We start from the raw sequence: 25,161 nt of genomic DNA, 5'->3' as shown, positions 1-25,161 counted from the left end.
TTTATGGCTAAGTAATATTTCATTATATATATATGGATATCTATATTATATATAGATATATAATTGATATGTATCTATATATCTATCTATATCTATACCATCTATATGTATCTATATATCTATATCTTTATCATCTTCTTTATCCTTTCATCAGTTGAAGGACATTTGGGCTCTTTCCTTAATATGGCCATTGATAGCACTGCTGTAAACATCAGGGTGCATGTATACCTTCAAATTAGTATGTTTGTATCCTTTGGGTAAATACCTACTAGTGCGATTGCTGGAGTTCTATTTTTTTTAACTTTTTGAGGAACCTCTATACTGTTTTCCAGAGTGGCTACACCAGTTTGCATTCCCACCAAAAGTGTAAGAGGGCTTCCAATATTTCTGCATCTTTGCCAACACCTGTTGTTTCCTTTGTTGTTTATTTTAGCCATTCTGACTAGTGTGAGGTGATATCTTATTATAGTTTTGATTTGTATTTCCCTGGTCATAAGTGATGTTGAATATCTTTTCATGCGTCTGTTGGCCATCTGGATTTCTTCTTTGGAAAAACAGACACCTTCTTTGCAGTTTTCTAAGGAAATTTAGTTTCCTTCCTTCTTCACCTATAATGCTCCTGTGTCCCCAACCCCCCAGGCAGCTTGCTGAAGTCTTACCCTTCCCCAAGACTTAACTCAAATGTCTTATTTATGAAGACTTTCTAGATTCCCCATCTAGACACACATATAGACACACACAGAGAGAAACACATGATTGTAGACCTAAGGTAGAATCAGAGACTCTCTGAGTAACTAGACTAGATTAGTTTAGTTTAGAACCATATATAACATATTATTAATATTGTAATGTTATAAATCCACTAATTGTAATTATTTGCTTACATATCTCTCTCTTCTGTAATTAAGCCATGAGCTTCTGAAGGGCAAAACTGCATTTTCTAACTCAGTCACTTGCCATAGTGCCTAGTACTGACCAATGGTTTTGTAAATGCTTAATGGGTGGGACACCTGGGTGGCTCAGTCAGTTAAGTGCCCGACTTCAGCTCAGGTCATGATCTTGTGGTTCGTGGGTCTGAGCCCCGCATCAGGCTCTGTGCTGACAGCTGAGAGCCTGGAGCCTTCTTTGGTTTCTGTGTCTCCCTCTCTCTCTAATCCTCCCCTGCTCGCACTCTGTCTCATAATTTTCCTGGATTTTAATGGAATCCTCCCTATCATCTAGCTTATCAGAAAAACATCATGCCTTTGATTATCTTTCCCCAAAATGTTCTCCTCGATGTTTGCTGAAATAAATGTATATATTTACAGTAATTTCCCAAATATATATCAGTGAACAATGCAGTATATTCTTTTGCAGAGCAGAGATGATCTCAGATTCATTTTTATTTGCCTGGGACCAGCATGTAACAAATGCCAAATAAACAGGTGTTAAGAACATGAAAGGAGAGAAAAGAGCACTTTTTCTTTCAGTGCTTAGGTATTCTTGGAAAAAAAAATGACTTCAGAAGAATAATGGTAGGGTTGTTTTTTGTTTGTTTGTTTGTTTGTTTGTTTGTTTGTTTTGACTCAGAAGTTAGGGAAGTGTTAACTTTTGGCCTTGCTGCCATATCCTTCGAAATGGTAACAACACTGCAAGCAGCTAGAAATAGGTGAGGCAGTCTCTTTCATGGAAGCTGATTGAGATGTTACAGGATGCTCTAAGCACACAAATCAATAGCCACAAGGAGGAATAGGATGGGTCTATTTGCTGAAAATAAAATCTTCAAAGACTTCATTGCTCTGACATTGTTCTAGCTCCATTTATTGAAAACTTTTATTCCCATTCTTGTGCTAACCTCTTCACATATATTCTCATTTTATTCTCCTGACAATACTATAGACCTAGTATCATTACCCCTCTTTCTACAGAAGAGAAAAGTGAGTCTTAGAAATGTTCATTGGTTTACCTACCATTATGTAGGTATCCTGCCTTAACACAGGATGTAATTCAATTCTGATAGAAAATCAGGGTAAGAAAAAAATCTTACTGACTTTCATTCAGGACCTTACTTGGTCTACTAAGTGACCCATACATTTTTCTGTGACTTAAGAACTGAATTTTATTTCATCAGAATTTTCGTTCATCAGAAGCACAGATAAACCTTAATTCTTAATTACCTGGAAAGGGGGACACATTACACCACACACTAAACTATCCACAAGGCAAAACTATCTCAACAATGTCAGCCAAGACTTTGACCAAAGTTAAACAACAAAATTGGCCCATTGAATTCTACTCCTTTTTTTCTTTCACAGTCACATGTCTCCGAGCATACGCATGAGTAATATACATCATTGTGAACGTGCTGCACTGTAAATAAAACACAGAGCTCAGAGTTACTGGCTTCGATTCAGGAATTCAGCTACTTCAGTTGAGGAAACTTAGTTTGGCAAAGCTTAATTTCTTTAATCTTCTACATCCTCTGACTCTGAAGCTTCACATTGACTCTGTGTTTGGGAAACTCAGTTTCTCCCTGCTTAGTTCCCGCATTAGCAAAATTGGCCCATCCATCACCAGCATAGATTTTTAAAGTATTGAACAAGAAAAATGCTCATGGATTGACTCTAAGGAAAATTAGATGTCTCCAAATATGTGAATACAGGCAATACATGTAATATTACCCAGAGAATTTGCCTACATCAATGTAAAGATATAACTAAAGTTAATAGTTACATAAGATGATTTATCATTTGAATTATGAAAAATGTGCTTTCTAAAACACTCTCCAGATCTTCTTTCCTGACAGAAGCAGCAATAACAACAGAAACAATAAAACTTCTATAAGAAACAGATGGCCAAGCTTATTACAAGCCATAATGTCAGATGTCATAATAATTGCTTCCTCAAATTGACCTCCTCTGACCTACCAGCTCTCAACTTTCTTTTCTCCACTTTTTAAGATACTTGTTGATCACCAAATCTAAACATAACCACCTTGTAAATATCATTGATGTTACATATGGTTTATATTTTAAACCAGATGTAAAGGGAGAAGACTATGTCTATAGTGAGCCCACCAAGATGCCTTGATCCTAAAGTCAAGTGTAAGAAAGCATCTAGTAAATTTGAGAAAAAGAATGAAAACATTGGAAGAAAGCACATTAAAGACAGAATGGATTAATAAGAGGCTATTGGAGTTAATTTCAGACATTTCTAACTGTAGGTGACATCAGAGATGTACTTTTGTTGGCACATATTTATAATACACAAGAAAATCTACGTATTTCTTAATTCCCACCTCTAATTTTCATGTAGGTAGTCTAATTTAGAGTAAGAGGGGCATTTCTCATTTCTTTTTATCTACTCTTTCTGCTCAGCTATTACTATAAGCAGAAACAACAAAAAATATATCATTCTGTCATTTGGCATGATTTTAGCCTAAATTATTATCATTTTTTTAAACCCCAGATGGTATTTTTTTGTTTTTGAGAGAGAGAGAGCACACACATGAACAGGGGAGGGGCTTAAGAGAGAACCTTAAGCAGACTCCATACTCAGCATGGAGCCCCACAAGGAGCGCTACACAGACTTGGGCCCCAGGCAGAGCCTCATCTCATCACCAGGAGATCATGACCTGAGCCAGAATCAAGAGTCCGATGCTTAATCAACTGAGCCACCCAGGCACCCCTAACCTCAAGTAGTTTAATAGAGGGATCTTATTCACTATATACCAGATTCTCTGATGAAAGTGGGCTGGTGGTTAACTGGGTAACCCAACTGACACCGAAACCAAGGGGAGGCTCAGGGTCGAAAGGAAAACAAAGAAAGGAATGTGCTAAAGATAAAACTTTTATACTGAATTGTCATGCATGAAATTGAAAAATCAGTTGGATCAATTCAGACAGACCCTCCTATTAAGGCAAAATTCCAGATTCTATTGGGGCACCTGGGTAACCCAGTCAGTTAAGCTTTTGACTCTTGATTTGGCTCAGGCAGGTCATGATCTCACGGTTCGTGGGTTTGAGACCACGTCAGGTTCTGGGCTGACGGCTGGGAGCCTGCTTGGGATTTTCTCTCTCTCTCAGACTATTAGAGGGGCATGGTACATTTAGGAACTAAATAAATAATAGAATAGAGGTATAAAGGGCCCCAATTATTAAGGACCATATATGTGGTGTTAATAAGTTTGGAATTTATTCTGGGAGAAATAAGAAATTCTCAAAACTTCTAATCAGAAAAGTGCCAAGGTTATTTCTATGCCTTAGAAATATTTCTCTGGCTGCAGTGTGGGGAACTGATGTGGAGGAGAGGTCACTCTGGCTACACAGTGAATAGATTTGGTGAGGGAAGCTGAGGGTTGGTGGGAGAAACAAGGCTGGGGGCAACATGAAAGCATTAGAGTAAGCCATCAGATAAGAGTGCTGGAACTAATTTAGCTGAACTGGGGAAAGAGACAAATGGACAGATTCAAGGACATTACATAGAAGCAGAATTGACACATGTGACTATAATGACAGGAGGGGCAGGTCATCCAGGATAATTCCAGTGTTGATGGCCAAAGCCTAGAGCCCTGGGGAAGAAGCAGGCTTTGGGAAGCAGGTCCTGAGTGAAGTTCAGTTAAATGTGATGTCCAGCCAGACACTGGCTATAAAGGTGGGAAGTCTGAATAGCACAGACTTGGAAGTCCTTATAGCATTTGGATGTCAATTTAAGCTATGTAATCCATAACGAGTATGTTGTACAAAAGGGATCAGTTAAATTGCTGGAGAACATCAAAAGGAATAATTAGGTGAAGAGGATCTTGCAAATGTGAATGTATTTGAGATTGCCTTTTATGTATCTTCAGTCCAATTTGAAGTTGGCCACCCCCCTACACCTCCCAAAAATACCTATTTAGACAGCTTAGTGATTATCTATGTCCACTAAAGTAATCCATGGTGTTTCTTCATTATTTTACATGGTTAATTAAATATAAAACCTGAAAATGAAGGGCACCTTTAAAGACTTAAAAGTTAATCATTGTTTACTATATTTACACATCATTTAAATCAATTGGCTAGTTTTGATGTCAAGTGTATTTCACTTTTATATTATCCCAAAGAAAAGCAGGTTAGTTCTATAATTTCATCTTATCAAAAGCAGGTAAGAGTTTAACTCTTATTCAAAGTATCAGCTTTTAACTTAGAGGTAAAAGATGACATTTTGGAGCCAAACTTAAATTCTGTAGCTAAAAGGCTCTACAGTCTGGATTACAGATATCTACTTTGAAATACTATTTACCCCTCCTCTTTTTTAAAGAGAATAGGGGAAGACCTTGAGGCATTTTAGCAAAAGGCTTCTTTAAAACTCTTTGTGATATAGAAGTTAAAATAGAAATCAGACCTCAGAAGAAGATGAAAAGATAACACATCAAATGTGAGAGTCCGTGCCCAAATATCGCATTTGAGCCTGAGCACCAAGATTAGGCAGGGCAAAGGTCAAATTACTCTGGAGTAATTTCTGGAGTTTTTCAGTACAATTAACTCAAGTACAATTTGTAAGTGACCCTTACTAAAATTATGGTGATGATTTACAAAATTTACCCTAATGATCCTAAATGAAAGGAAATATCAGTATTTTGGGAAGTACTCCATGATGATGCCATATTTTAAAAACATTTTACATTCTCATTTCCTGAATTTAGTAATAATCATCTAAAGAAATTTCAAGCATTTTCTGGGGGTGCCTGGGTGGCTCAGTCAGTTAAGTGTCAGACTCTTGATTTTGGCTCAGGGTCATGATCTCACAGTTTGTGAGTTTAAGCCCAGCATCAGGGCTCTGTGCTGACAGGATGGAGCCTGCTTGGGATTCTTTCTCTCTCTCTTTCAAAAAAAAATTTTTTAAATAAACTTTTTAAAAAGTAGAAAAAGGAGGAATTCCAAGCATTTTCTAAAATCTGGTTATTATTTAGGTGTTTATTTGGCATTTTTTAACAATCACCTAATAGGATGTTTCATTGGGGTCTTTGATTCAGATTTCTTACTCAGGAGTCATATGATCATTTTTAATCCACTAGTAATTACATTGGGACTGCCCTTAAGTGAACAGAAAATATAAATATAAATGATTCAGAGTTTCCAGAAGGGAGCTGGTTATTTACCAGGAAGGATAAAATTGGCCACCTCTTGTTTTATCAACATACTTGATGGATACTTGCAAGAACATAGGGTTATTAATTAAATGTGTACTTCATTGAATGTACATATAATAATGGCAGTACTCCTGCAGAAAGACTTCTCAAGTTCAGAAAACCCCACTTACTTGTAATGATTTTCTGTTTTATGATAATTTCTTGTAGTATATGAATCTCTGATACTTGGTAGGAACTTTTTATTTTCTTTTTGCCATTAACTACTTATAAAATAGACAACTTACTACTTTCATAACTTGGCATTATTTAAACTTTTTTTTTTTACCTAAACCCATTTAGGGAAGTTGAAAATCAACATTCTTGTGTCATTGCATAAATCTATGATTACTATGGATGACTCCATTTATATGTGATTTCACCTACCTCTCATCATTACTGTAATAACTATAAAATCTATTTTAAGCCTCAGATTCTCTCCTGAATAATTTATGTATACAATAACTCACTGGATACTGCCATTTGGATATCCTACAGAAGTCTCAAAATCGGTATGTTTCAGACTGAGGCTTTCCTCCACCCGTTCCTCCTTGTTTAATGTTACCAAAATTTCATCATTCACCCAAGCCAGAAATCGTGAGATACCTAGAATTTTCTTCCTCTTCTCTCCTCATAAGAAGTCAGTCAGGATTCATGATGAATCTATTTCTGAAATATCACTGGAATCTGACCCATCTTTTCCACTCTTGCCAGCACTACTTAATTTAGGACCACTTTCCAGAATTACCAAAAGAGCCTCCTTAATATTATATCTGTTTCTCATATTGCCCCATGAGTCCTTTCATTATAGTGCTACCACCATTACATTTTAAAATGAAAATTTAAAAACTTGAAAAAAATGAAAATTCAGTCATGTTATTTCTGCTTTAAAATTCCCAGTCATGCCCTCTTTCTCAGATTCTTTTTTTTTTTTTTTTTTTTTTTGGCCTAGGTTCAATATAGTTTATTAATGGGACATGACAAGGTAGGACTTCCCAAGCCCCTCTCCTTCCTCAGGGTGTCTGGGTTGGAAACTGTGGATGTCAGGAGATTCTCAGCGTGTTGGTGGATGAGTTGGGGCAAGAATTCCTCAACAGCTGAGGGCCTCTCTTTTCCTCTTGTTCTGGCCTTGGCTGGTGATCCAAAGGGCTCTTACTCCTTGGAGGCTGTGTGGACCATACAGCCCATCGCCTGATTGCTGTAGCCAGATTCATTGTCATACCAGGAAATGAGCTTGACAGAGTGGTCATTGAGAACAATGCCAACCCCAGCATTGAAGATGGGAGAATGAGTGCCACTGTTAAAGTTGAAGGAAACAACTTGGTCCTCAGTAGAGCCCAGAATGCCCTTGAGGGACCCTCTAATGCCTACTTCACCACCTTGATGTCATCGTATTTGGCAGTTTTCTCTAGGTGGCAGGTCAGATCCATGATTGACATGTTGGGGGCAAGGACACTGAAGGCCATGCCAATGAACTTCCTATTAAATTCAGGGATAACCTTGCCTACAGCCTTGGTGGCACCAGTAGAAGTAGGAATGATGTTCTGGGCAGCCCCTTGGTCATCATGCCACTGCTTTCCAGAGGAGTCATCCATTGTCTTCTGGGTGGCAGTGATGGCATGGACTGTGGTCATGAGTCCCTCCATGATGCTGAAGTTGTCATGGATGACCTTGGACATAGTGGCCAAGCAGTTGGTGGTACAGGAGGCATTGCTGACAATCTTGAAGGAGTTGTCATACTTCTCATCATTCACTCCCATCACAAACATGAGGGCATCAGCAGAAGGGGCAGAGATGATGACTCCCTTGGCCCACTCTTCAAGTGAGCCTAAGCTTTATCCATGGTGACAAAGACCCCACTGGACTCCACAACATACTCAGCACCAGCATCATCTCATTTGATGTTGGTGGGATCTCATTCCTGGAAGATGGAGATGAACTTTCCATTGATGACAAGTTTCCCATTCTCAGCCTTGACTGTGCTGTGGAATTTACCATGGGTAGAATCATACTGGAACATGTATTCCAGGTAATTGGGTTGATGAAGGGATCACTGATGGTGACAATATCTACTTTGCCAGAGTTAAAAGCAGCCCTGTTGACCCGGCGCCCAGTACAGCCAAATCCATATTTTTCTCACCTCCGCCATCGTGTCTCAGGGACACGGCTGACACTGCATCAGAAGATGCAGCTGTCTGCTGAATGGGGAGGAGCAGAGAACCTAAAACCCAGATTCTTTAGTATGACTTACAAGATTGATAGAGTTCCTCTGTACAAAATGCTTTCCATAATTGAATTATATCCATGAAGGCCTCCCTTAAGATATTATAAGTTCCATAACCCAGCAACCAGAAGAGGTCATATGACTAGTTCTCAACAAAGGCAAAAGTAAAGTGTGCTACTTGGCAATTCAGACCTTAAAGGGAAAGCTACTAGCTGGACATAGAACCCCAATCTTGACACACAGTTGAGAACCTTAACACAAAAGGAATCAGGTCCCCGAAGCACTGTGTAAAAAAGAACTCCTAGTGGATCTGTAACATCCACACTGGACTGTTATTAGAGTTAGAAATAAACTTTTGTTGTGTTTGAGCTATTACATTTTGAGGCATATTTGTTACTATAGTTTAACCCACCTCCATGTAATACACCCCAATATAAATAAAAAATATAATATATATTTATTATAAATTATATTATAAATATAATTCCATCCCTAATTGTGTGTACAACTTTATCTTTTATACCGATTTCCAACTTCTCATATGTATCCTAAGTTTTACCTATACCAAATTACTTAAAATTCCATAGATAAGTCATGCTCACTCTTGCTTTTATACCTTTGCTCCCGCAGGGTTATACCTTTCCTGCCTTATCCTTTAAGACTGAAGCAGACAATGCTCCTCTGCAGAGAAAGAGAAAGAAAGAAAGTTTTTCTTTCTCTCTGTTGTGGACTGAACTGTATTTGCCCTCCCCTAAATTCAGAAGTTGCAGCCCTAACCCCCAATACCTCAGAATGTGACTGTATTTGGAGACAGGAACTTTACAGAAGTCATTAAGGTTAAATGAGGTCTTTAGGGTGAGCCCAATCTGACTGGTGTACTTAAGAGGAGATTTGGACACACAGAGAGACATTCATACTGAGAAAAGACCATGTGAGGACACAACAAGAAGGTAGCTGTTTGCAAGCCAAGGAGAGAGGACACAGGAAAAAGCAAAGTTGCCAACACCTTGATCCTGGAAGTCTGGCTTCCAGAACCGTGAAAAACTAAATTTCTGTTGTTTAAACCATCCATTCTGTGGTATCTTGTTAGGGTGGGCCCTAATAAAGTAGTATACACTCCTTGTAGCAGGATGTTTGCCCCTCTGAAATTTGGGAGCATTCTGAGATGCCCACCCTTTTAGCACTTATCGTAGCTTTTTTTAAAAAAAATTTTTTTAATGTTTATTTATTTTTGAGAGAGAGAGAGAGAGACAAAGCATGAGTGCGGGAGGAGCAGAGAGAGAGAGGGAGACACAGAATCTGAAACAGGCTCCAGGCTCATAGCTGTCAGGACAGAGCCCGATGCAGGGCTCGAACTCACAAACCGTGAGACCATGACCTGAGCTGAAGCTGGACGCCCAACCGACTGAGCCACCCAGGCACCCCAATTATCGTAGCTATTTTTAAATCATTGGTGTACTTGTCTGTCTCCCTAAGTCTCTGTGAATCTTTGAAAGAAGGAACTCTGCCTTATTTATCTGCTTCATTGCCCCCTGATGATGTGTTGGAAAACTACTGTGGGAAGTGGATAATCGTTCTTTAGAATGGATTACTTTTTTTCTCCACAACTTGCAGCTTACCAGTAAGTAAGTAAATAAGTAGTCGTTGGGGTTTTCGCTTGCTGTGTATCCTCCTGACATACCTGGCCAGGCTGCCAAACATGTGGCATTGATTTTGATACAGGATTTCATTATTGAAGACTCTGCCTTGCCATTTTTTAATATTGTTATGTTGGTATCATTTTGCATATTTACTAAGGTCCGGAAGATGAAGATGGGTTTTAGAACAAGAACAAGATCTTTCAGGAAAGTTGGTGGAGTTGTTGTAGTGAACTGCTTTTAGTATTTTATCCACATTAAAATAGCCTCTTTTTTCCAAGAACTACCCCTTTATGCAGAGGTGGGCTTAATCCAGGCTGTGTGCCTCACTTGGTTGGACCAGAGTGGTCACCAGTTCCAAGTCTGAGTAATACAGTTTGATTCGTACATGTTGAATTGAGAATGAGAGAAGGTAATCTTGGTCTCTTTTGAGTGGTTGAAACCAAAGAGATATAAAACTCCAGAACTGTGAGATAGTCGTGTGCATTGAGAAACAGACATTTGACTGAAGAATGAGATATATCCCAAATACAGAAGTTGTGTAGAAAAAAAAAGACTAACACATGGCCACAAAGAGAGAATGACAGAAAGACAGAGAGGAGAGAGAGAAGGGTTGAGAGAGAGACAGAGAAATGGGAAAAGCAGCTGTAATGCCAATTAATTTTATTTCTTCATTTCAGTTCCTTGGGAAGTCCTATTACACTCTTTGCTCTTGGATTCCATGAGATTTTAAAACAAATTCCATTTTGATTTAAGCCACCTTGAGATTGACTTCTGTTATTTGCAACAAAAGGGTCTCTTGCTTCAATCAACTAGATAGCATAGTTAACATTTGTAATTTTTGATCACCCAATTCATTCTTCCTGGATTTGGGTAGTAACACTTAAACCATCCTATTTAGAGTGACTTCCCTTTATTCTAGCACATAAGGTTCATTAGGGCCAACCCCAGGCCATAATAATTAGTTCAAGAAGGGAAACACGATCCAAACTGGGCTAATATCTCCATTTGCTAGAACTAAGAAGTTGTGAGGAGCTGAAGAATTTTTTTCTACTAAGGTTGTCTAACTAGTAAGGATGATAGCCTGTAGCTTTTCCTGTTCATCTTGCCTGCATGAAAAGAGAACATTCCTGAGAATAAAACCAGTGCAGGAGAAGGCAAAGAACAAAACCAGAAAAACCCAGATTCTCCAAATGTCATCTAGGCATCAAGATCCTAGACTCTTAAGTTATTTCACCAATAAATTGTTCTTTTTTAAAGTCAGTTTGAGGGTTTTTTTGTTGTTGTTATTTACAACCAAAGCATCCAGTATGAATATAACTTCCTTGCACTTCTTTGAGTTGGTGAAGTTTTATTATGTACACCAAGTTTTATTATGTAGCACCAAATGCCTAGCTCTGTATTTGAAATATAGTAGATTCTAGAATAAATAACTGCTGGTACTGAATTATGAAGACAAATGGTACCTAGCATGTCATTTTGGGGGTGTCTTTTTACAGCCTTACCTCTTCATTTGAATATTCTGCCAAATCAGTGCTCTATCATCAGTGGATTTTAGTTAGATTAATTAAGAAGGGTTACTATTTAAGTCCTTGTTATTCCTTGCCATCACAACAAACCATTTGTGTTTGTTCTCCAAATGCTGAATCCTAAGTAGTTACCCCTTTCCATCTCACTACCACCAGCTTTGTGAGAACTCCTGATCTGAACCAGTCTAATAGCCTCATGATGCATCTCCAAATCTCTACACTCTTCTCTCTCAAATCCACTTAACAGAGTGTAATGAGAAACATCTATCTAGTCACGGTTTGGGGCCATGGCTGTTATACAAATTACAGATAATGTATATAAGGGAACTAACACTGTGCATGGCATATCGATTAATATTAAAATGTCTACAACTATAAAGATAACCCTGGAATATTAACAGGTAATTATTTTTTAGTATTAACTGTCTACCTGGTGCTTTATCTCATTTATCCTTTTTTTTTTTAATATCAAATTTATTGTCAGATTGGTTTCCATACAACACCCAGTTCCTCAATACCCATCACCACCCTCCGCTCCCTCCCGCCCCCATCTACCCTTAGTTTGTTCTCAGTTTTTAAGAGTCTCTTATGCTTTGGCTCTCTCCCTCTCTAACCTCTTTTTTTTTTTTTTTTTCATTTATCCTTTACATTAACTCTTTGAGGTACTTTTGCAGGTGAAAACCCCAAAACTCAGAGAGCTTAAAAAACACAAATTTAGAGAGTGGTTGAGATTATATTCAAACCAGGGGTGACAGACTTCAAAGTCTTTGCTTAATTTCCCTACTATCTATTACATCTCTCTACTATATAATTTTTATACTTTCTAAGCAGAAAAACAAATCAAACGTGGCCCCTTCTAACTTGGAGAAGCTGATAACAATGAGACACAAAAGCTGATCTTAGAAAATGCACCCTAGGGAGCCTGGGTGGCTCAGTCGTTTAAGTGGTTAAGGGTGGGACTTCAGCTCAGATCATGATCTCATGTTTTGTGAGTTCGAGCCATTCTTCTGACTCTGTGTTGACAGCTCGGAGCCTGGAGCCTGCTTCAAGTTCTGTGTCTCCCTCTTTCTCTGCCCTTCCCCTGCTTACGCTCTGTTTCTCTCTCTCTATCAAAAATAAATATTAAAAAAAGAAAATACACCCTAATGCCCTGCTGCAGATCCTTCACTTCATGTTTTCCTTACAGCTTTGCAGTTTTGTGAAAAGCAGCACATGAGAGGTTTTGCTCCTAGCGTGGGATGTGGCCTTTAGGACAGAACACCTGCTCTCAAATTCAGACTGCGTCCCTACCCACCAGTGTGTGTCTGTGCATATGAAAACCAGAGAGAGTGACTCTAATAGACTAAAATGGGATGCTTTCCAAGGACTTGGAGTCATGGGACAACAGATCTTATACAATCTAATCTGACTTGTTCTGGCATAAAAATGTTGTTTTTTACAAAGAGTTTACACTCTCATATACTGAACAGATCCAGCTAAGTATTGCTGTTATTTTCTTCATGTTAAATTAAAAAGAAACAAATCACAAAGCAGGAATTCCTTCTTCAAAGAAAAACTATCTTTATCTTTTAAAGTCCTTGACTTATTGGGGTGCCTGGGTGGCTCAGTTTGTTGAGCGTCTGACTTTGGGTCACGATCTTGCATTTGGTGAGTTCAAGGCCACATAGGGTTTGCTGCTCTCAGTGCATAGCCTGCTTCAGATCTTCTGTTCACCCTTCTGTCTGTCCCTCCCCCACTTGCACTCTCTCTCTCAAAAATAAATAAAACATTAAATAAATAAATAAATAAATAAAGTCCTCGACTTATGGAAGTGCATGAAGAAAACGTATCAGTGGCCCTTTGAAAGTCACATTTCCTGTTGTATGGGGTTGGGATGCTCACAGAGACTTAGCCGGCAGTCCACCCTACTGACGTAGTTCACACACTTAGACTTCTAGTTTAGTTTTCCCTTTTGACATTCCTACTCCAATAGGACTGAGGCCCAGACCTGAGTCCCAGCGCACTTGGCTAGGGTCCTGACTATTTTTGCTTCAGGAATCAGGTATGAGTGGTCACAGGTCTTAGGTTTCAGCCCCTCCTACATTTTACTTTCATTCATTGATTTGCCCCTGTGTGTCCTTGAGAGGTTTATATCATTGCAAATATAACTACCTAAGAAGGATTTCAGTGACCAGAAGTAGCAAGATAAATTAGAAAAAGAATAAATTCCAGGGCCTCAGACCTGGGTTTGCTTCATTGCCTCGGTAGTATGTTCTTGGCAAAGTCAATTATCTGCTGTATGACTTAGTTTCCTCATTGGTGAAAATGGGGATAGCCATTTTTATTCTCAGGGCTTTTGTTAGAATTAACCATGATATCATATGTAGATATATCTAACACTGTGTTTAAGCTAAAGTAGATGCTCAAGAAATCTATTTTTTCTCACCTTCTGAAAGTAAAAAAGAGATTCATATGTTTAGAAAAAGAACTCAAGTTAACTTCTGCATTAGGCAATACCCAAACTCAGTGTCTCACACTGCTGTAGACTGGGATTGTTGAACTTCAGGTTGCATTGCTGGGACTCATGACAGCTGATGTGTCATGCATTGCTTACATCATTGTTGAGAATTTGCAACCAAAATAAGCAGCATGATATCATTTAGAAGCAGTTACACTCCATACACTCTTGTTTATTTATCTGTGTATACATGTTCTAAAAATTTATATTTACACATGCTATGGCTTGTTTTGTTTTGATAGGATGGGTGATTGTTTGTGCTTAGAAATCCTAAGAAACAAAATATTTTTATAAAATGTTCATAGTAATCAAAACATAAGTTAAGTGCCAGAGAACACAATCATGGATTTCATCGGGGCTATAGACATAGTGAGTGTAATGGAATAGTAGGGTTTTCCTGTAAGGCCTGAGACAGACTCTGGACCACGCTTCACTGCCTGGGGGATCCAGTAATGGCTGTTATACAAAATCAGCACTCCCTGCATAATTGAACATGAATCTTTGAGCTTTACATGTTGCCATTAATTTGAAAATAGCTGCACACTAATTTACATTCATTTTCTGATATTCAAAGAAAATGGAGAGAGATAATCTAATCACTGAGACTGGGAACTTGTATAATTCCATATACAAGTAGTTTAGCAAGTATGTCTGATATTTTTTTATGTACTTCATTCCTGTACAGGATTTTTTTAATTATACAGAAACAGATGGAGCAGACCTTGCAAGAACTGAGAAAGAAAAAATGATCAGTGACATTTCATCTGAATTGGGAATAATTTCTCAAGTCCGTCTACATTCCTGGCTTAATTAAGATTATGAGTTCATGGTTCATGTGTCTGAAAATTAAGATGAATATTCTGATCATGGTCAAACTGGGATCTATTGAATGGGATTTGTGAAATCTTTGTTATAGTTTCTGCATTTTCAGGATGATATTGCAACTATAGGTATATAATAAAATCTAAATTTTGTTTCCATTTTCTGATCATTCTGAGGGATGTGCATCAGAGCAAATTCTCCAGTCTTGGGTAAAAATGTCAGAAAAAGACCCTTGTATTTACTGTTACAAAGTGAAGATATTTCCTGCAGAGACCTTTATCTTCAATTTCAGCACCCTAAACATGGAGACAGGGAGACTGAGGAAAGACAATGAAGAGACAGTGTAGGTGCGGTGCAAGCTCACTTTTGATATCCATTCAAATGTTAGTAATAATGTATTTTAGTACTAGAGGGTATCTTCAGTGGGAGTACTCCAACTCTCTGGCATTCTTTGCTATAATTTGACCTCATCGTTAAATGCTCCTAACCAGGTAGGGGTCTGATGTGTTGCTCCTGACAAGTCTACTCTTGCTGTGGATGGTTTTCCTTCCCAGATGTTTCCTGTAGATAGAGATCACAAACGATAAGCAAGGATGTTTAGAGAATGTTTCTCAAAGGCTCTGCTAGCATTAAAATATTTTCTTAGAGTTAACTATTGGAATAGATTCAAATATAGTTTGCACCTTATCCACAGAGCTCCTCTGTTGTCTCTTCATGTGTGGGGTAAAGAGGTCAAGAGAAAAGTTTTTAGCGATGGGGAGTGAATTACACACACACACACACACACACACACACACACACATGCCTACAAATAGAGATACAAAAGGTTTGTTTCTTACAAAACACTTGGAACAGTTTAAGTCCCTAGGGTTGAGACTCTTCACTTAAGAAGTTTGGCATTTCATCATTTTCCAGGTACAAAATATAGTTCCATATTCTCCCCATGCTCTAATTTGCTTTCTGATGTTGAATGTTATTAATAGTCAAGCAACATTAAATTAGCCCCACATCTCTAAGTTGTCCAAAGTGATTGAGCATCTCCTTTTAAAGTGTCCCACAAAACCAGAGAATACTTGAGACAGTGTTGAGAAGGGAAGAATATTCCAGACAAGAAATGGCAAGTTTAAAATTGGAGTCAAGAAACAAAGTAGTTCAGAAGAGTATAGTTCAAGGGAAAGGAATGATTAAGTTAAGCAAATGGTAAAGGTCATGATGGATTTTGTAAGCCTTGTGAAAGAGTTTGGAAAACAACGATACGCACCATTAACCGAAAAGAGAAAAACGTCAAGGACATTTGTGCTAAGACTTGAGTTGTGTGGTCATTGATGCATTCCAACCTGGGCTGCTCATATTTTGATCAGTTTGTCATCTGTTGAGAGATACTGGTGGGAAGGCTAGTAAAGATATGGATACTCCAGAGCAGTGCTGTTCAATAGAGTATTCTGTACGATCAGGTAACCACTATACACATATGGCTACTGAGAATTTGAGATAAGGCTTGTGCAGTGAGGATGGTAATTGCCTTTAGCTCAGTGGGTAATAAAGGAAAAATAGGGATAGGCTTTTTGGGGGTTAAATGCTAGGAGATATGGGAAGAACTCCAAAATCCATTCTGCAAATCAAGAGCAATATTAAGAACATGGCCAAATTCAGTGACATCAGGACAACCAAATCTGAAGACTGAGTGTGTCGAAGTGCAGAGGCATATTCCTGAATAGTTTGGCAAGAGTTAAGGAGCAGAGCAGGGTTGTAGGAGAGTCAGAAAAATTCTTCTGGACCTGATTCACTGAAGTAGCCTTGCCTTAGAAACATAAGGTGTGGTCTCCCCAGGTAGATGTTCATTGTTCTTAAAAAGAAACAGACTGAAATCAACACCCTACAGCCTGTGGAGAGATTAATTAATTAACCAAGAAGAAACAAAGCAAAAGACGCCTCGAAGGTCTTTCTTCTTGGGCTTCTAGAAATGTAAATATTTGCCATCACAAAATGGCCACCATTTATAAATGAATATTAGTCCAAAACTATGAAGAGTTATTTTTTCTTTAATGTTTACTTTTATTTTTGAGAGAGACAGAACATGAGTGGAAGAGGGGCAAGAGAGAGGGAGACACAGAATCTGAAGCAGGCTCCAGGCTCTGAAGTGTCAGCACAGAGCCTGATGTGGGGCTCGAACTCATGAACCGTGAGATCATGACCTGAGCCAAAGTTGGACGCTTAACCATCCGAGCCACCCAGGCACCCCTATGAAGAGTTACTTTTAAATAAATACTGGTTTCTTTGTCTGCAGACCTAGACTCTAAAATTATTCAGGCAACTGATGAGGAAGGACTGAAGCAGGTTTGTGGGACTAGTTTCTTCACCTCACTGACTCAGAAGTTCCTCGTAAGTAAACTCAGGGAGTGTCCCTCTTCCAGGCGGGAAATGAGCATGCTCCATTAGTGAGCCACTACTTCAGACAAAATCAGACTGAAAACACATAAGAAAGTCAAACATGCAAGAGATGTATTTTAGAGTGGAATTCTGTTCCACAAAGAGGAACTGATATAAATTTGATAATTATGCCTAACCTTTCACACATAATACTGGATAATTCTAGCACTTCATGCTGTTCTTTAAATTTATTCTTTTCTTTCATAAAGATACAATTAATTTAATGTCAGTGTGCCCCAAACAACTAAATGTTAACCATCCATTACATGCTTAATTATTTTCACCTTTGTCTTATTTTCACCCTTTTTTTCCACTAGTTTATGCATATTTATATTTTCATTTTCCACTCATTTTTTATTCTTTTAGTGGTTATTTTTTTTGAAGGACAGAGAGATAGACAGTGTGAGTAAGGGAGGGGCAGAGAGAGGAAGATACAGAATCTAAAGCAGGCTCCAGCCTCTGAACTGTCAGCACAGAGCCTGACACGGGGCTCAAACATACAGGTGGTAAGATCATGACCTGAGCCAAAGTCAGATGCTTAACCTACTGAGCCACCCAGTCTCATTTTTTAAATAATAAGAGAAAATCACAATAAAATGGTCAAAAAATTTTACAAAACTACATTTGCTCAAGACAAATTTAGAGATACTCCATAGCCTATAGGAAGACATAGTAAGAAATAAATGTTTATTAGCTGATTATAAATCTCCAAATTTGGCATAGGAAAGGACATGCATAATAATGGTGCCAATGCATAATTCACAAAAACACAGACATAGAAAAGACAAATGTATCAAAACCAAGAGTAGCCCCTTCCGTTCACTCTATTTCACTACAATTTGCCCTTTAGTTTAGATTCCTTGAATATTTCTATGTGATGGAGAATCACACCAGTGTACCTTGAGCAGGGAGATGTAGAGAAGAGTTGAAGATGATTGGGCAGCTCTGGTAAAGAAAAGTAGCAGAATACTGATATTTACTGAGCACCGCCTATGTGCTTAAAGATGCAGTGAATTATCTCACTCTTCACAACAGCCCCTTGGCTCATCACAAAAGTATTTCTTTGGCATCTGCAATGTGCCAGGTTCTGTGCTTGGTAAAGACAAGGATGGATAAGATCAAGCCAGTCTCTGCTCTTGTGAAACTCATATTCTAATTCAGAAAACAAAGAAAGAAGTAAACAAAGAAGCAAAAACAAGTTACAAATTAGGATAGGCACTGTAAAGGAAACAAATTAGATAAGGTAGAAAATAATAAGAGAAAACTACCACAGATAGGAAGCATAAGAAAGAGAGCTTTGAAAAAGTATTTAAGCCGGTAACCAAAGGAAGAAACAGAACTATATATGCAGGAAATTGAGAAAAAAAAGTGGAATAGCATGTACAAAAGTCCTGGGGTGAGAAAGATCCCTATGTCTACTGAGAAATGAATAAGCTGGGGAAAGAAGAAGAAAAATCATTAGGAGGCCATCAGTAGTGACCTTGCTGAGAGACAAGTTTTGTGTGGATTAGAATAGCAGTACTCAAGATGAAGCATAGTGAACAGTATCGAGACATATTTTGGAGGTAAGATATATTTTACAGTAGTACTTGTCACATGGGCTTCTTTTTTTTTATTTTTTTATTTTTTTTATTTAAAAAATTTTTTTTTAATGTTTATTTATTTTTGAGACAGAGAGAGACAGAGCATGAATGGGGGAGGATCAGAGAGAGGGAGACACAGAATCCGCAACAGGCCCCAGGCTCCGAGCTGTCAGCACAGAGCCCGACGCGGGGCTTGAACTCGCGGACTGCGAGATCGTGACCTGAGCCGAAGTCGGCCACTTAACCGACTGAGCCACCCAGGCGCCCCAACCACATGGGCTTCTTAATATCCCCTACTTTAACAGATGAGAAATAATCTAAAAAGTTAGGAGATTAACCAAGGGTCTTACAGGAAATAACTTCAGGATGGGGGTTATGAACCCTGCCTTCCTTAAAGTCCTTTCCATGCATCGTACTTCCTAGCTTTATTAATTCAAGGTCAATGCAGGTTTACAGAATCCTAAAAGTAGAAGCTTTTGCCAGTCTAATGATTCTGAATTCAAATATGCTTTAATAACCTGGACAGCATACAGATTTTTAGTTCACAAATCCATAACTTCATTTCATCTAAAAATTGCACCAAGTTCTACAAGCTCTCCAGATATAGTTGTTCTGCACAAAATACCAAAACACTTTGCATTTCTTCCAGGGATGTGCAGTGTTAACACCATGTATATGAAAATTTTTCCATTGACTAAAGCAGCAATTTGTAGCAATTGTGAACCATATGCTGTTAAGTCTAAACTGGGTAATTTCAGTGACCAACCCATTTTTTCATCTTTGCTAAAAATACGCCTGTATCCTCCCATATTTAAAATGGCCCTGGTTGCTGAAAATCTCCGACCGTGCCAAGTAAGTCAACACAAGAAAAAGGTTTAAAATAAGCACTTGGTCTAAAAAATTGAGCCGAAAAGGACTTTGCTCTCTAAACTCAGTACTTCTGCACTTAATTTCTTCATTTTTATTCTGTCCTTACTGTTGAGATTCTGGGGGATATATTAGTGCTGATTGCTAGTACTTCCATTTCTCCTTTTTCTCAGAATGCGGTGAGATTATTTTCCTCTTCAATTGGCTCAGCATGCTACTTGCTCTAGAAGTGAGTGGGTGCCTCTCTAAGGCTCTGCCTTTTGCTACCACGGGCCCAGCCATGTTGGGAGCCTCGGTTAGCCCGAGTCTCTGATGGAGATGACCTGAGGCCCGGTCTCCACACCCAACCCCCCCACAGGCAGGCTAGGTGAGGGCAAACAAACTTTTGTTGTTTCAAGAAACTAAGATTTTGGGTTTTATTGTTGTTGCTGCTGCTAATGTATGCCCTCGTTTTCTTCACATTCTTTAGGTGAAGGAAATACAAATCTCCAAATTAGGGAAGTTTGACAGGCAGTATAGTTGGCAGAAGGTCAGGAAGTCTGCATTCAGATAATCTGTTTTTAATCATTCTTTGCACTTTGCCTGCTCACTGACCCCTCTTTTTTCTCAGCTGTAAAAAGCGACAATCATGTAAGTGCGGTATGATGGTTTGTCAAGTGCCTAGCAGGATGCCAAACCATAGATGATGGTTAAAATGAGAATAGGCATCCTTGAGAAGAGTAGTGGTTAATAGACTAAAAATCTAGAGGGATATATATCCATGTACTTCCGACTGAATCTGAAGAGACTGCAAAAATGGCAGAAAAATGGCCACTTATCCCCTCACTCCCCTCCTATCCCTGGAAGCTTCTCCCTAGTCACAAGTGCACCTTTTTGTCCCTTTCTGTGTACCTGATGCTCTCTGCCCTCCTCCAACTCCTCTGTCACAAACTGCTCCCAGGGAACAATGCACACCACTCATCAAATCGTTCATTAAAGTAACCACGTTTCCCCAAGACTTAACTTTTGTTATAAGACTAAAGCTCCAACATAGTATTTTTGGTCTTAGGTGAAAAACAGCAATGGGAAACTTTTCACCTGAACCCAGGACGACAGAGAGAATGCCTCTAGCTTGTTAGGTCCACTAAGCTGGGTGGGTTTCCTGGTTAGTCTTTAGACAAGACTTTCATGAAGCTGTCCAGAGTGTGCTGGGAAAAGTACGACAGTTTGGCAGGGTCTTCTGTGGGCTCAGGACCAGCAGTGCTAGCACTGTGTTTGCATGACTCTTGAAATGGACAGGGGCCTTCTGTACTGTCTTCATACTAAGCCTCACAGCAATTCTGCAAAAGGGTGTTAAGAACTTTGTTACAGATGATGAACTGAAGCTTAAACTTTTACAGTCATTTCCCAAGTTCACATAGATGGAGAGTAGAGGAAGATGTATCCCAAACCAGCAACTCTGATTTCCAGGCTAATCCCCTCTTTCCCTTCACCAACACAGCTTTCTGCCTCTGGAGGAGTAAATGCAATGTTGTCTCTTGATCTTAATAGCATATGCTATCACAGAATGCAGATATCTCTTTTTAGTAGTAGATGGTAACATGAAATTATGTTTTCTACATTTATAAGGTAACTAAAAGAGAGAGGGGGGAAAAGAATGAGAGTTTAAAAAAAAAACTACAAATGTACTCTTGAATATGAAATTAAGTTGAGGTATCCTGTACAGCCATGTGTTCTAGCTAAAAAAAAAAAAAAATCCCACTGCTTCAGGTCATTTTCATCTTCTCCTACATGAAGAAAGACAGAAGGAAATGGGGAAGGATGCTACATTTTTAAGTCCCATCATTTTTCTAAGAAACTATCATTGTTTTCTGGTAGCTAATATAATTTCTAACATCTTATCTATTTGCAAACTGTTTTAAACATTGGAAACATCTTAAAGGTTACAGTGAAAAGACAAGATTTGTAGCCAAACAAACCTGGGTTTGAATACTAATTCCACCATCTAAAGTTATAGACCTTGGGAAAGTGAGTTAATTAAGCCCCACTCTAGAGATGGGCCTCAAGCTTCTCATCTCTAAAATAGAAATTTACAGTAACAATCTCATAGAACAGCAGTGAGTATTATATGAGATAGTGAGTATAAATCACTTATATATTGAAAAATTTTTAAATGTTACTTCTCCTTTCCTTTTGCATCATATAGTTCTGTAATTTTTATTCCCAAGTAACACACAATCAAGTGGATTTTATTGATTTAATAGATATTTGAAAGAAGGAGAGAAAGAAAGAAAGAAAGAAAGAGGAAGAAAGAAAGAGGAAAGGAAAGATGGAAGGAAGAAAGGAAAATTGCAGGCCAAATCCCTGATTAACATAGATGCAAAAATCCTCAACAAAATATTAGCAAACCAAATTCAACAGTACATTAAAAGAATCATGCACCATGAAAAAGTGAGATTTATTCTAGGGATGCAAGAGGGTTTAATATCTGCAAGCCAATCAATGAAATGCACCACACTGACAAAATGAAAAGATAAAAATCGTATGATCACCTTAAGGAGGGAAGAAGGGAGGGAGGAAGAGAAAGAAAAATCTTTAAGGACAACAGTTCTAAAATGAAGTGGAGATATTTTCCTTCTCTGAATGGTCTGTTATTGTTCTGTCAGCAGAGATTGGAAGCACTTGGAGTTATCCTGTCCTTGTCCTCTTTCCCCAGTAGTGACATAAGTAAGAGATATAAAAACTTTTTGTAACGCTTCTGATAATATCATGAGAAATTGGTCATTTGTTCATGAAGCAGAACATCCTGCTTGAAAGACTTTTAGCTCCGTTTGATTTTGTCATTTATTCACCACTGGAATTGTTACAGAAATATATTTTAGGGCCACTGATCTCATCCCTGTACAAAATTATACATTTATGTTTCAGACAACTGACCAGGTTTCTAATGTAAATCTAAGAGACAGAGGAATTTTCCAATGCCCAGTCTAAGATTGGTCTTAACTAAACCCTTGCTCTTTGTGCTACTTCCGGTAGCGATTTCTTCCTCGTCTTGGAGGAGAACATCTATAGGTTTGGGCAGCTGTCTCCACCCTAAAGAAGGACTAGTTTCTTTTATAGTTTCATAGTCTTAAATGTGCAATGTGAGATTAAGTACATGGTAGGTGTTGTCAAATGGAACATATCAATGCAGTTCCTCTATTTCCTACAACCATTAGTATTTGGACAGATACCCTGGGTAATTGTAGGCATTTATAATTAGGTTTTGATGGGGAACCATTTCAAGAAAATGATTTAGTCAGCTGTGAACCAGATTGTTGGCCAAATCTCCCGCCCAGCTGAAAACACAGCAAGGCATGTTGATACAAAGAGAACTTTAGAACTATGCTGAAAGTTCCATTATTTTGCCAAAAACAATTGCATCACTTCCTAGGAACATAATTACATGTCTCATGAACCTCTATTTTTCTTTTAAAAAAGTACAGCCAATGGGATTTTATTGGCACAACCTGTAGCTCAGGATCAGAGTCACAATATGTGCATCAAAAGCAAAGGCTGGGCAATGTTCTGTGTGATCATGAATAGCATTTAGAGGCCTCCAAAGTTCCAACATGAACTGGTGTCAATCGTTGGACATTGACATTAAAAAGACTAGAGAGGCATTTGACCCTCAGCCCAAGATGAGACTTTAAAGAGGTTTTTTTTTTTTATGTTTACTTACTTAGAGATATATATATATATATATATATATATATATATAGAGAGAGAGAGAGAGAGAGAGAGAGAGAGAGAGAAGAGGCAGAGAGAGAATCCCAAGCAGGCTCCATGCTATCAGCGCAGAGCCTGTCTTGGGGCTTGATCTCACAAACCATGAGATCATGACCTGAACCAAACCAAGAGTTGGGATGCTTAACCAACTGAGCCATTCAGGCACCCCCAAGATGAGACTTTAATTAGCAGACAAAACAGAGATGCAAATGCCTGTTATGTTTTTTTGAAGGCTTATCCATGTACAACACAAAATTGTAATTAAAAATCTCCAAATAACCAAATCTAACTCAAGAAGGCAATGGCTGGACTACTATTACCCTCAGTGCTCACTACTAGCATCATATTGCTGTTTGAATGCCTCCTTCAAATGACTTTGTAAATCCTTCATTATCTTCTTTTAAATGGGTAGCATCTAGCATTCCTTAAACCTTCAACCTCTAAGTGAATATATTGCTTTTATTTGGAAACTACCAGGGAAGAAACCTGACTGTTCAAAACAGTGAAATCAACTTAAGTTGATAACTTATGTACAGGAATTCCTACAACCTCCTACTCTTTCCAACATGGAGCAATTTAACTTTAGTCTAATTGGGTCATTTATAATCTGCTACAAACAACACAAATATCTTTCCCAACACTTGTTTATGAGCTTTATGTTGTTTATTTATTTACTGGAAAAACTTCCAGGTATTTTAATGTCAGAAATATGATCACTTTTGAATTGTCTTTCCTAACTGGAGCCAGGGCTGGCATGCATCATTGAGATTTTTATTCAGTCCCTAAACCCATTACATACAGAAGCTGCATCATTTTAGGTCTTATTATTTTGGAGTTTACATGTAGCCTCCTCTCTAAATCAACCAACACATCTGTTATGGGTTGAATGGTCTCCTTTACCCCAATCAAATTCCTGCAACATAGCAGTACTAACCCCCAGTATATCAAAATGTGATCTTATTTGAAAATAGGGTCATTGCAGATGCAGTTAGTTAACATGAGGTCATACTGGAATAGACTGGTCCACTATGACTGGTGTTCTTATAAAAAGGAGAAAATTGGATATAAGACACACACTATGTGGGGTGATATGTCTACAAGCCAGGGAATGCCAAACATAGTTAGCAAACCACCATAAACTGGGAGGGTAGCATGGAACAGATTCTCCCTGATGCTCAGAGAAGGAACCAACCCTACCAACTCCTTGGTCTTTCAGTCTCCAAAACTGCAAGAAATAAATGTCTGTTGTGTAAGCCACCCAGTCAGTGGTTCTTTGTTATGGAAGCCTAGGAAACTAACACACCTTCTTCACTAGTGTGCCAGCGAATAATCTCATTAGTGATTCCTTTTTCATCCCTGCTCCTGTGTATTAAACGGGAATATGTGCATGTTACCAGTGATCCCAGGAGTTATCTTCAAAATGATGGCTATTTTTAAAATGGATATCTCTAAGCATTCCTTTGAGCTTCCAAAAGATGAAAAATGGTGAGACTTGGAAGGAAAGCAAGACACTTTGTCTTCTTCTTATACCTTCCTTTAAAAAATATTGTAGCAGCCCACTGGGTACATACTAATAGTGAAAAACATTCTGATAGAACTATGAGCATCAATCATAAGTGCAGCCAATTGGGCATTCAACTAACGTCTTTAAGGTGGGAGCTAAGCAATGGAAGGATTTCA

The 25,161-nt window shown here is 38.4% G+C and overlaps 1 protein-coding gene and 1 pseudogene across 7 annotated transcripts in view; both read right to left on the bottom strand.

The window, feature by feature from the left end:
* Positions 1-25,161, bottom strand: part of PTGER3 (prostaglandin E receptor 3) — a 178,954-nt gene that overhangs the window by 67,209 nt on the left and 86,584 nt on the right. The window lies entirely within an intron of this gene.
* On the bottom strand, positions 4,936-10,070 carry LOC132673002 (glyceraldehyde-3-phosphate dehydrogenase pseudogene; annotated as a pseudogene).

Source organism: Panthera onca, chromosome C1 (genome assembly GCF_046562875.1).
Source record: "Panthera onca isolate mPanOnc1 chromosome C1, mPanOnc1 haplotype 2, whole genome shotgun sequence".
NCBI classification, from domain to species: domain Eukaryota; kingdom Metazoa; phylum Chordata; class Mammalia; order Carnivora; family Felidae; genus Panthera; species Panthera onca.
The sequence above is the reverse complement of the archived record's forward strand: the minus strand, read 5'-3'. Positions and strand labels throughout refer to the sequence as shown.